We start from the raw sequence: 15,278 nt of genomic DNA on the forward strand, positions 1-15,278 counted from the left end.
TACATATCAATTAGAACCATGTCCATACCAAATTGAGTACAAAAATATGCACTTAACCGCCCAATTGCTCCTTACGACATGAGTTGCTCTTTTCAAAACCATCCAAAGCAATCATTGCAATTCGATTGCTCATATCCCATATTATAACCATTCAAACCGAATTGAATTTTTCGTTTTGGTGCGTGTAAGGCTATGTATACTTGATTATGGCAATTCATGATTGCACAACTTAATTCATGCCTTACAATCTCCAATCAATTTGGCATAATAAAATGCACATAAATCATTCTTAATCGTATACCAATTGAGTCATTTGAAATCAATTAATCATGCACATAAGGTGAGATTTTCTTTATCCCCAATCTTCCAATCATTGCAAAATTTAATTGCTCATTTCTCTTAGATCTAATCATCCAAATTATAAGATTTGTCATTTTGTTTTGCATAGCCACACAATTGATTGCCGAATTTGCACATGCACAAATCATTGAATTTTCAACCTTTCCAATCAAATTGGCACACCGATCATAATGGTAATCACATAAATCATCTTCAATTGAGTACCAATTGAATCATCCAAAGTCAATCAATCAAATACACACCAATCTTTTGGGCCAAATTAATCATCATAATTGGTAAAATACCAATTAATCATTCACAATTTAGGCATAATTGGCCATTAATTAGGCACACACACCTAAATTTAGGCCGTCGATTTGTGCAAAAATTTCATTAAACACTCATTGCATTTCCTCAATTGCACACTTGATCACACATACATGAGTATATACATGCTAAATTAACTCAATTTTAATCAAAAATTGATCCAATTTTAACTCAATTTAGCATTGCACACACACAAAAATTAGGTGGACAAATCCAATTTTTTTGCTCAATTAGCAACGAAATTAGGCCAATTCCTAATGCTTGCACACACATTTCTTGCAAAATCATCAATCTACAAGCATTTATGTGTTCAATTTGACCATAAATCTTCTCATCAAAGTTATTTAAAATGGGCACACACATTCAAATCTTGCCCTAATTTTGGCAATTAGGCCTACTCCATGACCGGAATAGCCTCACATACACATCAATTTAGTGATTTGCACACACAATTTATGCAAAACTACCATTCCACAAGCATCTAGGCATCCTATTTGATTACAATTTCATTCCAATTTCATCAAATTAGGCATAAATTCCATCAATTAGGCACACACACCTAATTTTAGCAATGATTTAGCAACTCAATAGGATCAACTTAATCAATCAAAAATTGAATGGAGTAGGTCAATCCACTTACAATTGATTGCATCCAAGCTAATCCTTGCTCCACGCGACGATTCCATCATGCACACACATGTGTGCAACTCCGATTCGGTCCAAAAATTGATCAAAAAATTGACCAAAATCAACACTCAAAATCAAAATTAGTGGTTAGGTTAGCACAATTAGCATAAAATTAGCATGGAATTAGCATAAATAGGATGCAAAATTAGTGAAGGTTAGTGAAAAAATAGCAAAATCAAAAGAGAATTTAGGGGGTTTTTGGGGTGAAATGACTCTATACACATCCAATTAAACCTAATTACACTTCACACAAATCAAATCCTACCTAAATACAAGAAATCGGTAATCAAATTACTCTTATCTTTTGCAACCTCAACTCCACTAGCGTAGGCAACCCGTCCCCGGCAACGGTGCCAATGTTGGAGGCTCGCCATAGCATAGGCAATCTCCCACAAATCTATCAATCTGGAGAGAGAGAGAGCATGACCCGGCTAGGGCTTGGAGGCATCACACAGTGAATGTGCGAGAGCGTCATCGGGTGCAAAGATTGAGAGGATTCAAGAGCGTGCATCCTCTAATGCAAATAGAAATCATCCCAAATCAACTAATGCTAATCGCACATCAAGCATCAATCTCAAGCAATCATCTACACACATCAAGCAACGAAGTGAAACACACTAATCTTGGAATCTCTCAAGCACAACTCTAATTACATGCATTGACGATTAAGCACACAAGATCGCATTCAAGTCGGCCACCCCAACCATGCCCATCATGGTGTCCAAATCAAGTCACACATAATCAAATTAAGCTCAAGGCTTCTTAAACCTACACACACACAAGCACACCATTAGAGGACAACTCTAATCCCTCAATCACGAGTACACCCACTCCGCTTAATCGAGAGAGTTAGATAAGGACTCCACTAATCGGAGAAGCTTAGCATAAGTAAGAGTTAGATTAGAGAAGATTAACACTTCAAAACAATGAAGGAAAGTAGAGAAACATGATTGACAACATAATGAAGACTAGATTAATTAAGAGAGGATTACACTAATTACATGTGATTAGCACTAGCCTTCTAAGCATGGGCATTAAGCTCAAAGGCTAGGCCATCAAGAGCTACTCTAGGGAGAGAGTTCTCAAAAGGACCACTCAAGAATGACCTCTCATTAAGCATAGGGCTCTTTTATAGTTTTGGGCCTCAAACCCTTCAACTATGGGATAAAGTGAGCTCTCTAGACTCATACAACTTTGGAACTCCTAAATGAGCCCAAGCCCTATACAATGAAAAGTAAATATTGTGCACTATGGCACATCCACAGCTTGGTGCATAATTGGTGTAGCCATTAGCCGCTTCTAACAGTAAGATAGGGATCCTCTACCCGCTAGAAAAAGGACTAATGAATAGGCTTTATCTTCTCTTCCCCGTAGTCGAGGACGACTATGATTTCAAGAGAGAGGTAATGTCATAATAACTAATATCTAATTCTCCTAAATGATTTTCTCATGTTAAATTGATCATTCAATATGGGGAAGTACCAGGGGAGAAAAAGCTAGAATATTGGTTAGGCTAGCAGACCGATCACAGTAGGGATCCAAAGGAGGGAAAATATGGATCCAAAGGGGGCGCCATTTGCAAAAGAGCAATGTGCATCAATGGGCTTCAAAGACCCTAAGGTTTAGCCCATTAAGACTTTCAAAATGCTAAGGTTCCTAAGTTCAAAGGTTATGTCCAATGGTCCAACCTCATGGTAACTAGATGCTTGTGGGAACTCTCAAAAGTCTTCCCACATCCCTATTTAGGAGGGGGCGAGCCTTATATGTAGGGGATGAGAGAGAAACACACACACACACACACACACACTTGCAACCTCCCTTTACACAAAGGGCATAGTGGATACATGTCAACTCCCTAGCCCAGTTGCCCCCAAGGTGCATTCAAATCCTATTGGATGGCCATAGAGGTGGACCAATGAGAATTAGGCTAGAGTAAATTTAGTTTAATTCATTTTTAAATACTTGATTAAAGAACCAATAGAAATTAAGCTCTCTAGGAGACTATTGGATAGTCTCCCAAGGGGTCCAATGAGCATTTAGCAGCCCAATGGCTTGCATGATTCCTATTGGCAAGGAGACTAAGGGGTCCAATGAAATATTAATTGCATTATTTAAATACCTAAAGCTCTCACAAAAGGGGAAAGGGGGACACATGTCACAAGGCTATCACTTATGCTTCTTAATTGTCATTGGCTAAGCTTTGCAAGGTCCAATAGGATGTCATCATGAGCAATTAGCAAGAAGGGTCGACCAAGAGAGAGAGGGGGGCTGATTTTTGCAAGGCACTATCACACACACAATCTCACATGTGAAGCAAAGAAGACTATCTCCTTCTCAAGCTTTAATGGAAAGCTCATAATCTACTCCAAGCTTGTGAGAAGGGAGGCCTACACCGAATGTAACATTTAATGGCCTAGTAACTTGTGTGCAGCAAAAAATAACATGAACATAGTGAGCATTTCATTAGAATAGATTTCTAATGAGCATAACAAGAGTGCTTGGGTGGAGAGAGCAACAAAAAGCATAACACTAGATAGGCATGAACAATACTTAAAAAGAGAGAGAAATTAAGCAATTGACAACAGTTGAGGAGCGGATTTACATGGAGCCGGTCCCCCCTCCAAAAGGCTTTGTATTATAGGTTTCCCCCATTAAGGGAGACATTTTACAATACAATTCTTTGTGTTCCTTCAATAACTAGCTAGTGCAATGAAGATGGAAGATTCAAGCACCAAGCGAAACACTTATAAAACACAACATCAATTCCCTCACGGTCTCAGACCCAAGACCTCACACACCTTTGAAGATGGTGAGAGCTAGCGGGGTATGAGAGTAGATTGAGAGGAAGAAGGAGTAGTCTTACAAGAAAGATATACATCTCCTCACATAATCACTCATAGTAGCATATCATAGCTTAGTAATTAGCATGGTAGAGGAGATGAGCATGCATTGAAGCTTGGCTCGTGGTTGGATTTGCATCACAAAGCCAAGAGTTGTTGGTGTAGGCCTCCCTTCTCACAAGCTTGGAGTAGGTGATAAGCTTTCCATTAAAGCTTGAGAAGGAGAGAGGGAGTCTTCTTGATTCACACATGAGCTAGTGTGAGTGTGTGTGGAATAATGCCTTGAGAAATTCAACCCCCTCTCTCTCTTGGTTGACCCCTCATGCAAATTAGTCATGCTAACACCCCATTGGACCTCTCCAAGCTTAGCCAATGAGAATCAAGTAGCATAAGTGATAGCCTTCTGACATGCGTCACCCTTTCCCCTTTTGTGAGAGCTTTAGGTAATCTCATTGGACCCCTTTGTCTTCTGGCCAATAGAATCAGGCAAGCCATCGGGCTGCTATTAAGCCCTAGTGCTTCAGTAGTGGTTTATTTACTTCTATTTGTAACCAAGGTTGAGACCTTTGAACTCTAAGGGTGTTTTTACACCTATGATGGTTAGTTTTAATGGGATTGCTTTAGCCGTGCAATGAACTTCTTGGCGCATCATGGCAGTTAGGAGTCGTTAGTCATTTTCTTCTTAGAGCAGTCATACTATATTCAGCAGAGTGTTGTAGCGTGTGTTTACATGATGCGGAGTATGCAGTAATACAGTACAGTTCCTTTGTGTCAATGATGCTTTGCAATTTTTTGTTGCGTAGTAAAGCCATGTCATATGCAGTTTACTATGTATTTACCTTGAATTACTGTTAGGGAAGTTAGCCCCTAGCACTTTGGCGATCCTGCAATCGGTTCAAATTCAGCATGAACCGTATGGCAGTCAGGAATACAGTGGGGAACTAATATGCAATTTGATATTGACCACCTGACGGAATTCTCCAATTGGGTAACCCTGCAGGAAGAGTCTGCGGAATATGCAACTAAGTCTTTGAGGGAGTTCTTCCCAAATTTACCAGGGGAAATCAAAATTGAAGTGGCTGATAAGGTAGTTACTTCATTTCTACCTTTTGTGGCATGCAACTTACCTTCCTGTTTACAATTTGTATGAAAGGAAAGTGTTGGTACAGTATTTACGACAAAACAAGAATAAATCATGTATGAGTGGGTCAAGACAAGGGTCCAATTTACCACAACACTCATATGGCACCCGGTTTTGACTTAGGAGATAATTAAGGGGAAGACAGGAAGAAGACTCGGGCAATGCTGGCCAAGCTGAACCTGTAAGGGGGGGCACTGCAGGAGCAGGTACTATTGGGGCGGGGACTGAACTACAAGAACCTGAACACATGTTGTAGGGGACCCCACCTGCAAACCAACAAGGCCAACACACAACTCCTCCTACAACAGACTCAATTGTGGGAACATTGGTGAATGTATTGATAGCTCAAGCAATCTTTCAAGCAAGAAGGCAATTACAATTTACAGGAACAGGGACATCCTCTTTACCTTTTAATCCACTTCCGGTAAGGGTACTCAGAACACTTCCGATACCTCCAATGGCTGCACCAAATCCCAAAGTTGGCGCGGCAAAGTTCAACGGGAAAAAGTCCCAAGATGCTGACAGCCACGTTGGTCAATTTCAAACAAGGTGGTCTGCAAGTGGATATGAGGCAATGCAGTTGGATGGAGTAAAGAAGGAGCATTTTGTAGCAACACTGTAGGGAAAAGCCATGGATTGGTTCTTGCAATATGGTATGCCTGCTTTTGCTAATTATAATGATTTGAAACAAAGATTTTTGTTAAGGTTCAGGGAAGACAAAACACATGAAGACATTTTGAAGAAATTGAGAAAGTTAAAGCAAAAAGACTTGTTGGTTGAAGATTATGCCCAAAAGTTAGCCTTCTATGGAACAGTTGGGGGATTATTTTTGTAAGGGACTGAAACAAGAGTACATGAGTGCAGTAGCAAGGAGACCCCCGTTAGCAAATGCACAAGACTTTACTAATTTGGTTGAGGCAACAACCAGAGCCGAAAGAAGGTATGGAGGTAAAATTGTCTTAAGGGAAAAGAAGAAGAAGAAGAAAAGTGATGACTCATACTCAAAATTTGAAGATTCAGGGTCAGAAACTGATGATTCAGATCAGGATACGAGAGTTGACACTGACAGTGATGAGGACGAAGATTGGTCAAAAAAGAAGAAGGCAAAGAAAAAGGATAAGGAAAAGAAGAAGCAGAAAAAAGATAAGGATTCTCCAAAGAAGGATAAAAGGCAGGGAAAGGATGTGGTGACTGCAGATGCAGTCAACAAAATTATTCAAGATACACTACAAACTCTGGGCATGAACCAGTTTGGCATGTTCGAGAAACCATATTGTCAGGTATGTCAAAGGTTTGGACATGACTATGACAGTTGTTATTACAACCCGGATTTCAGGGGAAGAAGACCTGAGTACATTACTCAAAAGATGAGGGAGGTCGCTGCGAGCATGATTGCTCCTCAAGGTCCTAATAGGAGATATCAAGGACCTACACCTCAGAGACGGTTTCAGAATCCAAATAATTGAGGAATCAAAACAATATGCCACAGTCACCACCATGCAGTTATTGTGGAGTCATGGGTCATGAACAAGGACCTGACTGTGAACTTTGGTGTCGACATCGAAATGATAGAGAAATCCCTATTATCAGGTACAACAATAACAATAATAACAATAATAATCAACCTCCAGAACAGAATCCACCACAGCAGCAGCAACGACGACCTCTGAGTCAGGCTAATTTAGTAATATTGGAGGAATGGACTGAAGCGGCATGGACTGAGGAAGAATGGATTGAAGAAAAGGTAGAAGTTGTCAAAGCAAAACAACAAACTGATCAGCAGGTACAGGAGACTAAATTTGTTCAAGAAACACCTAAGCATCACAATTGTGATTGTACAGCCTGCATCCTCATTGAGGATATTCCAGAAAACAGTGGGTGCACTGAAGCCATGGTGGTTACTAGGGCAAAGGCCAAGGTTGGAACCTCCACCTTGGAAGAAGTAGACAACTCGGACGGTTTGAATTGGAAAGATAAAAAAGCAGTAAGGATAGGGGCCCTCAAAGAAGTGCAAAACTCTCAAAGAGGGGGTGTACCACCTGAGGAATGGAATTTTGTTATAAGATCCTTGGATGACTAGGGGAGATGAAATTTAGACCGCAGTCAAACTGAACTGCAAGAACAGGTTGGTGGTGATGACTTTTATGAAGCGTTGTTGTCAGCTCAAATGACCATCACAGTGAAGCAAATGTTGAGGCTGGTACCTGTATTTTCACAACAATTGTTGAAAAGACTTACTAGAGAAGTGGCAAGAAAGAATCAGACAACTGGAATGGACCCTGAGGATACTATTTGTGGAGAAGCTTGTGAAGTTCAACCTTTGGATGTTGATTACAAGGTACCCATAGTTCGGGCTTCCATTGGATAAGTGTTTTCCCAGGTGTACTCTTGAATGGGGGGTCAGGAGTTAATATTCTCTCGGAGTCAACTTGCAAACGTTTGAATCTCTTGAAGTGGGATCCAGCTCCTTTTTGTTAGGTATGTCAAGCCCATGGGCACATCCTATAGCAGGCAGTCCCAGTTTGCATGGTTATTTGTTGCATGGCAAGTATGCCTTATATGTAAAAGGTTTTACTCAATCAAAATATAGCGTGTTCTTCTGTTGCTTCTCTGTGTATCGAATCTCTCTCTCTCTCTCTCTTTTTCTTTCTTGTCCTATTGCATCAGCACCCCATGGCTCCCCAAAGGCTGCATCCTCCATAGCTTTTTCCCTACATATGGTATCAGAGCCCCAGGCGGCCAAGAGCTTTGGAGTGCCGACTTGTTTTCAACAAGCATCACGGGATTGGCCACTTGCAGCAAGCCTCTGAGCGTCATCGACCTGCATAGATCTAAGCAAAATCTCCATCAACACAGTCGCCCTTGGCTTGAGAAGCAACTCTCGACACTGTATGCGTGTCCAATTCATGCTCTACAGATGGCTCTGCTCTCCTGCGTTATCGACGCTGTCTGCTCGTTCAGAAAAACTCACCATTTTTACTTCTTTTTCACACTATTGGCCTTCGTTTGTTTTGAGTCCGTAACCTACTCAAAGTCTTGACGACTTATTTTCAAGCTCAAAAGCTATCATTCCAGTTTTGCAGTAGTAGAGGGCTTCATCTATTGTGGCACATAAGGTCGAAGCTCAAAAGATTTACTATAGTATTTGAGCAGGTCTCGAGTTGCAAAACTTCATCAAGTTTTCTGAAGCCTTCCTGCATACTACATATTACAAAACGCCGTCTACAGTGTTAGTATCCAATAGCAACATAGCAACGGTGGAGGCAATTCCAAAGCATTTCAAAATGCTATCACCAAAGGACTTGCACATGGTGGAAGATTTGTTAGAAGAGGCATCAAGAGGTACTCACATCAAGCATCAAAGATCTTCTTGCCTAATGGAGTCATCTATGCCTATGAGAGCATGTCAAAATTTGGCACAAATGAACTTCCAATTTTGCAACAGCCATATGATGGCAATTTTTCTTGTGCTTAATGGCTTCAAAAAGGTCTGCCAAGAGGTGATAACAGTAGAGATTGATTCGATGGTACAAGTTGATCTCGCAAAAGGTGATATGACGGTTGAACAGCATCGAGAACAAACCTTTGCGACAACGAGATGGTCAATCAATACATACATAGTTCAAAAAGCTATTTTTTCTTTGTTCAGTGTCATAAACTTTCCAATCAAAGCTTTTTCTTTATTTAAATTGTTAGTTATTCTCATGCTTGTCAGTTATCATCATATCAAATTTGTACGGGTTATAGACACTGCCACAACAATCAAGTGGTAAGACCTCCCAAAAGTATTTGTTCTTAGCCCATTTTGTTGCACTTTCATGAGGTTACTGGGTACACCTTAAACCCAAGGTTTGGCAGTGAACCAAAAACTCCATTTTTGGTAGCTAATTTCTGACCTACATCCTATCTGTTCAAGGGGGGGTTATTATCATAGCACCAAGTTATGGATACACCAGAAATCTTTGGTTGTAAGAGAACCTAAAACTCACAGTTGACAAGTACACCAAAAACGAGGTATCATGAGACTGGTCTGTCTAGTTCGGGCTTGCGGGGGGGATTGTTAGGTATGTCAAACCCGTGGGCACAGCCTATAGCAGGCAGACCTAGTTTGCATAATTATTTTTTGCATGGTAAGTATGCCTTATATGTAAAAGGTTTTACTCAATCAAAATATAGCATGTTCTTTTGTTGCTTCTCTGTGTATCGAATCTCTCTCTCTCTCTCTTTTTCTTTCTCGTCCTGCTACACCGGCACGCCATGGCTCCCCAAAGGGTGCATCCTCCATAGCTTTTCCCCTACACTTTTCAGGTTAAAATGGCAGACCAAAGGCGGCGGGTTCAACCTTTGGGCATTTTGAGGAATTTGCAGATCTCACTTGGGGGACTGCAATTTGTCGCCAACTTTGTAGTACTCAGGTTGGAGGAATCTATTCGTTCTTATCCAATCATGTTGGGAAGACCATGGTTAAGAGCAACAAGAGTAAAGCAGTTATGGGGAGCAGACTCCATTGTGATCAAAAGGGGTAAGAAGAAAGTTAGAATGCAAATGGATGCCAGAAAGGTAATCCCACCAAGTTTTAGGGCATCGCATGCAGAAGGATTGAACATGGTAGAAGAGATTGGAGAGGATGTTGAAGAAGAATTTCTTAGAACCAATTCATCAGTGATACCTATCTTTGAAGTGGATGTGTAAAAGATAGCCACTAAGTATGTTTTGCAGCATCAGGATGATGGCTAAAGTCCTTGACTCAGGAAGCACCGATTGCTCAGGGTAACTAGTCACCTACCAAAATGGGTAATGAGTTATTGAAGAATTTTCAAATTGAAAACAAAGAAGAATTGGAAGCCATTGAAGCAGTAAAGCACGTAGAAAGAGTATTTGAACATCAAATGGAAAGGACTGCAAGAGTCACTCAGGATGAATTGAGGTTTCTTCTTTTTTATGGTTCAAAAGTTGCACCATCGCTTTCTTCAGAAGATGAAGAATTTGAGGAAGATGGAGAAGAGGGTGACCTCTTTCTCACCTTTTTCTTGCCTTGGTCCTCCTTATCTGCACCATCACTTTCATAAGATGGATAAGATGAGAAGATGGAGAAGAGGGTGACCTCTTTCTTGCCTTTTTGTTCTCTAGTTTTCTGTCATCCTTCTTTGAATTATGGTGTGGAGAAGTGTGCAATGGTCTTCTCCGTTTAGGGGGTGATGGAGAGCTTGCCTACCGTCTTCATGGAGCCATCTCTGCCAAGGTGGCAAGAGACTCACTTCTTTCTCGTTCTTTTGGTAGGGGCTCTTGAGTTCTCCTTTGGGAAGGAGATGTGTCATCAAGAAGCATTTTTGAGCCCTTCATATGGATCCTCTTCTTCTTCCCGACTCGGAGAGAGGCCTCTTTTGGGAGTCTCGCAAGGAGGCTTCCTAAGTACTCTCTCGTCATGGTAGGGAGTTTAGAGAATCCCATGAGCACGAAGCTGCCGTTGCACTTCACTTTGGAGGGATGGATTGCCCATGGCTTGTTGAAGCCTAGAAATAAGGTAGTTAACAAGCATAGGGGCATCATTAGAAGCCTGCTCATTAGCAAAATCAAAGCTATCAGCATTAATTTCACTCTCTTTACTATTGTCAGTCATTCTAACAACTTTTAGGTGTAAAATTTTTTAGGTGTACTTTGGCACTTCAAGCCCTAGTTGCTACTCCTCTTTACCCCTTTAAAAAAGCACTCAAGCTATTGTACCCATGGCTCGAATACCATTAATTGCAAGGAATAGAAGAGAGGGTCTTTCAACACCAAAACAACACCGGCTCCTATCAAGCTTTTAATAGCTCAATAGTGGTTAACAAGCCCCATAGGACTCCACTACTAAGACCATAGCTCTTGACGGTGATGCCTCGTTATCTGCACGAAGGCAGGCACACTACAAGGCTGAAAAATCCCTATTCTAATTACTCAATTGCAGTTAATAATAACAACCATTTATAGCGAGCTTGAGGACCTCCCTTCTTGAGCAAGAAAAGAGAAACCTTGTGCTCTAATACCAATGTAACATTTAATGGCCTAGTAACTTGTGTGTAGCGGAAAATAACATGAACATAGTGAGCATTTCATTAGAATAGATTTCTAATGAGCATAACAAGAGTGCTTGGGTGGAGAGAGCAACAAAAAGCATAACACCAGTTAGATAGGCATGAACAATACTTAAAAAGAGAGAGAAATTAAGCAATTGACAACAGTTGAGGAGCGGATTTACATGGAGCCGGTCCCCCCTCCAAAAGGCTTTGTATTATAGGTTTCCCCCATCAAGGGAGACATTTTACAATACAATTCTTTGTGTTCCTTCAATAACTAGCTAGTGCAATGAAGATGGAAGATTCAAGCACCAAGCGAAACACTTATAAAACACAACATCAATTCCCTCACGGTCTCAGACCCAAGACCTCACACACCTTTGAAGATGGTGAGAGCTAGCGGGGTATGAGAGTAGATTGAGAGGAAGAAGGAGTAGTCTTACAAGAAAGATATACATCTCCTCACATAATCACTCATAGTAGCATATCATAGCTTAGTAATTAGCATGGTAGAGGAGATGAGCATGCATTGAAGCTTGGCTCTTGGTTGGATTTGCATCACAAAGCCAAGAGTTGTTGGTGTAGGCCTCCCTTCTCACAAGCTTGGAGTAGGTGATAAGCTTTCCATTAAAGCTTGAGAAGGAGAGAGGGAGTCTTCTTGATTCACACATGAGCTAGTGTGAGTGTGTGTGGAATAATGCCCTCAGAAATTCAGCCCCCTCTCTCTCTTGGTCGACCCCTCATGCAAATTACTCATGCTGACACCCCATTGGAACTCTCCAAGCTTAGCCAATGAGAATTAAGTAGCATAAGTGATAGCCTTCTGACATGGTGTCCCCCTTTCCCTTTTTGTGAGAGCTTAGGTAATTGATTAATGCAACTAAACTCTCATTGGACCCCTTTGTCTTCTGGCGAATAGAAATCAGGCAAGCCATTGGGCTGCTGAATGCTCATTGGACCCCTTGGGAGATTGTCCAATAGTCTTCTAGAGAGATTAATTCTTATTGGTTCTTTTATTAAGTGTTTTTTAATTTATTAAACTAGATTTACTATAGCCTAATTCTCATTGGTCCACCTCCATGACCATCCAATAGGATTTGAGTGCACCTTGTGGGCATCTGGGCTAGGGAGCTGACATGTGTATCTCATTCCCTTTGTGTAAAGGAAGCTTGTGTGTGTGTGTGTGTTTCTCTCTCACCCCCTACTTACAGGGCTCGGCCCCTCCTATGTAGGAATCATGAAGACTTTTTGTACACACACAAAGAATCCAATTTAACTAAGCTTTGACCATTGGACACAACCTTTGAATTTTGGAACCTTAGCATTTTGGAAGTCTTAATGGGTTGAACCTTAGGGTCTTTAAAGCCCATTGTTGCACATTGCTCTTTTGCAGATGGCCCCCCCTTTTGGATCCCTATTTTCCCTCCTTTGGATCTGTACTGTGGCTGGTCTACCAGCTTAACCAATATTCTAGCCTTTTCTCCCCTGGCACTTCCTCATATTAAATGATTAGTTTAATCATGAGAAGATCATTTAGGAAAATTAGATATTAGTTATTATAACACCGACAACTCTTGGCTTTGTGATGCAAATCCAACCAAGAGCCAAGCTCCAATGCATGCTCATCTCCTCTACCATGCTAATTTTTAAGCTATGCTAAGCTATTATGAGTGATTATGTGAGGAGCCATCCTTCTTTCTTGTAAGAATACTCCTTCTTCCTCTCGATCTACTCTCATACCCTGCTAGCTCTCACCATCTTCGAAGGTGTGTGAGGTCTTGGGTTTGAGACCGTGAGGGAATTAATGTTGTGTTTTCAAGTGTAAGCTTGGTGCTTGAAGCTTCCATCTTCATTGCACCAGCGAGTTATTGAAGGAACACAAAGTATTGTATAGTAAAATGTCTCCCTTGATGGGGGAAACCTATAATACAAAGCCTTTTGGAGGGGGGACTACCGACTCCATGTAAATTCGGTCCTCGACTGTTGTCAATAGCTTAATTTCTCTCTCTTTTTGAAGTATTGTTCATGCCTATCTAACTAGGTGTTATGCTTTTGTTGCTCTCTCCATCCAAGCACTCTTGCTATGCTCATTAGGAATCTATTCTAATGAAATGCTCACCATGTCTATGTTATTTCCGCTACACACAAGTTACTCGACCATTAAATGTTACACACACACACACACACACAGATCCCATGAGACCGAAGTGATCCATCAAATTGTTTGGCCTTCTTTTGTTGAGTGGACATGATCAAGAGATAAACAAGCACACAGATAGAGAGAGAGAAGAGGAGGAGGAGGAGGAGGAGAAGGAGAAGAGAATAGTGTATTGACATCACAAGAACAATCCCAATGCGACGGGTCTTTGAGTTCAAGATTTTGGAGGAAAGAGATAATATGGCACACTAGAGAGAGAAAGATTTCATTGTTGTTCTTGAAGTCAAATAAGACCTATGAGACCAAAAGAAACATATCATATGGGGTGTATGGTCCTGATAAGCGACTCTCAATGCTCGAGAATTGTGGAAATGAGTACTGCAATAGAGAAGCCACATTGTGGTTGGGAGAGAAATGTGTAGAGAGAGAGAGGAGGAGGAGGATGAGGAGGAGAAAGAAGAGGAGAAGCGAACAATGTTTGATATCACATGGACAATACCATTGTGATGGGTCTTTATCTCAAGATTTTGGAGGCAAGATATAATATGGCACACTACACACACACACACACACACACACACTGTTGGAATTAAGGTTGTAGAGAAACACACACAGCTTCGAGAAGACGAAGGAAGCTCAAGGCACACAATAGAGAGTGTATTACTTAGTGTGCAATGTAAAGATAGATAGCCCTAGAGTGATGGGCGTATATACAATGCACGGGGGAAAAAACCTCCTAAAGAGGGAAAAAATGCCTCGGCGGTCCTAGTGTGTTCACACACATCACTACCACATGTATATGGTAACAAATCCCCCCTGGAGTGATGCGGTGAACAAGAGCTGGCACATGAGTAAAGGGAAGTGCCATGCCCTGAGGACATGATCAATCCACAAAGGGGAGTAAGCCCAAAGCTTTGCGAAAAGCTTCAAGCTTCTCACGAGACAATGCCTTTGTGAAAAGATCTGCAAGGTTGTCCTGTGTTGGCACATAAGCCAAGATGATCTCTCCTACTGAGAGCCTCTCCCTGACATAGTGGTAATGCACCTCAATGTGCTTTGTGCAAGCATGAAAAACTGGGTTCCTCGCAACTGCCAATGCGCTCTGACTGTCAGTGTATATAGTGTTGGCAGTGTCCTGTCCAACACCCAAATCAGCCATAAGGCGTCTGCGCCATACACACTCAACCGTAGCTGTGAAGACTTCCATGTACTCAGCCTCACAACTCGAAGTGGCCACAGTAGGTTGCTTCTTGCTCAACCATGATATACATGAACTGCCAAGCATGAAACAAAAACCACTTGTGGACACTCGCGTGTCAAAACAACCGGCCCAATCTGAGTCCGAAAAAGCATGTAAGTCTGGCGGCAATGATCCCCCCTTGGGGTAAAACAAGCCAAGGTGTAAAGTGCCACTAAGGTAGCGAAAAATCCTCTTGACAACCTGCCAATGCTTAGACCCTGGGCTATGCATGAATCTGCTGACCTGTGAGACTGCAAACTGAATATCTGGCCTCGTGTTGCATACATAAATGAGGCAGCCAACCTCAGTTTGGTAAAGAGTGACATCAGCAGGATTGCCAGCATCATGTAGACTCAACTTCAAACCTGTTTCCATGGGAGTGGCAATAGGTTTGCAATCCTCAAGTCCAAACTTACATAGCAATGTCTCTATGTAACTTTTCTGACACAAGGCAATACCACCATCACACTGCTTAAACTGTATACCCAAG

This window comes from Adiantum capillus-veneris, chromosome 10 (genome assembly GCF_014529385.1).
Source record: "Adiantum capillus-veneris isolate H3 chromosome 10, ASM1452938v2, whole genome shotgun sequence".
Classification (NCBI taxonomy): domain Eukaryota; kingdom Viridiplantae; phylum Streptophyta; class Polypodiopsida; order Polypodiales; family Pteridaceae; genus Adiantum; species Adiantum capillus-veneris.